The 1,156-nt window shown below is 40.8% G+C and overlaps 1 pseudogene; it reads left to right on the top strand.

Annotated features, from left to right (window-relative positions):
• Positions 1–335: 335 nt before the first annotated feature.
• Positions 336–453, top strand: LOC134971493 (5S ribosomal RNA; annotated as a pseudogene).
• The last annotated feature ends 703 nt before the right edge of the window (positions 454–1,156 follow it).

The raw sequence follows: 1,156 nt of genomic DNA, 5'->3' as shown, positions 1-1,156 counted from the left end.
ACTTTTGTGCTTTTGCATGACATGCCAATTTCTTCATATATAGAGACATCAGGCGCTCCTTCCTCTTTCTTTGGTCAATCTATCCGTGACCATTAACACAATCTATTTCAGCAACATCACTCTCCTATTCTCCCACTCCTCCCTGACATTCTTCACTGACCCAGCCCTTTTCTGTGGACTCTCATCCGCGATCCAGGGTGTATCGCTGGCCAATGGGCAGATGAGTCCCCCCGCCTAACGTGGAAAGCAGATCCACACAATTTTTGCACTCCTCCTCTTTCCCACATTCTTTCTCACCTTTCTTACATAGGTGCACTCTCATTGGTAGATAGCCTCTCTACTATCATACCACGCTGTTAATGCCCGATCTCGTCCGATCTTGGAAGCTAAGCAGCGTTGGGCCGGGTCAGTACCTCAAAGGAGACTTTTTGGGAATACCTGGTGTTGTAGAGAAGGATACTATTCCCCTTCAACAGAAGGGTGGACACCAACAGCAGGATCACCACTTTTTCACTTCCTCTACCTCCTCCCCCGTCTCTTTCCATTGTTCACTTTTCCTCTTCAACATTTTTTTACCCTTTTCCTTCCTACCAAGCATGGCTATGTCTGCAGTATGCTCAAAAAATGTCTCATATATGTCTCTAAATCTTAATTTGTGACCTATGGTATACCTGGTGATCAGTAATTTGTCCGACATTGACCATCTTATTGGTCTTTCAAAGACATAATATTGGATCTCTCTGTTGTCAGTAACACAGAATTTCTGTGCTGGTCAGGAGAAACGGTTGCTAGACTATCAAGTGTCAGTAACCTTTCTAATTTATTTTGTGTGATTACCGAGACCAGAACATTTTCTTTCTTTTCCTTTTGTCTTATACCTTTATTGTTTGTTTCCAATAAAGAATAATATAATATAATAATCAAATCATTCATTAACTAACACAAAGAAACGCTTGGATCATAGTGGGATATCAATAGCTTTTAATCAATTTTTCAATAAACATTGTTTTTACATTTTTTCAACTCATATTCGAAGAATTTCTTTGATTCTTTCTTTCAAGAGTGCGCCCACACCAGAGCTTTCTTTCTCTCCTTGTGTATGTACAGATACCTCCTAGCTCTGGGCGCACCGCCAATAAGGACTACATTTGAAAAG

Source organism: Pseudophryne corroboree, chromosome 11 (assembly GCF_028390025.1).
Source record: "Pseudophryne corroboree isolate aPseCor3 chromosome 11, aPseCor3.hap2, whole genome shotgun sequence".
Taxonomy (NCBI): domain Eukaryota; kingdom Metazoa; phylum Chordata; class Amphibia; order Anura; family Myobatrachidae; genus Pseudophryne; species Pseudophryne corroboree.
The sequence above is the reverse complement of the archived record's forward strand: the minus strand, read 5'-3'. Positions and strand labels throughout refer to the sequence as shown.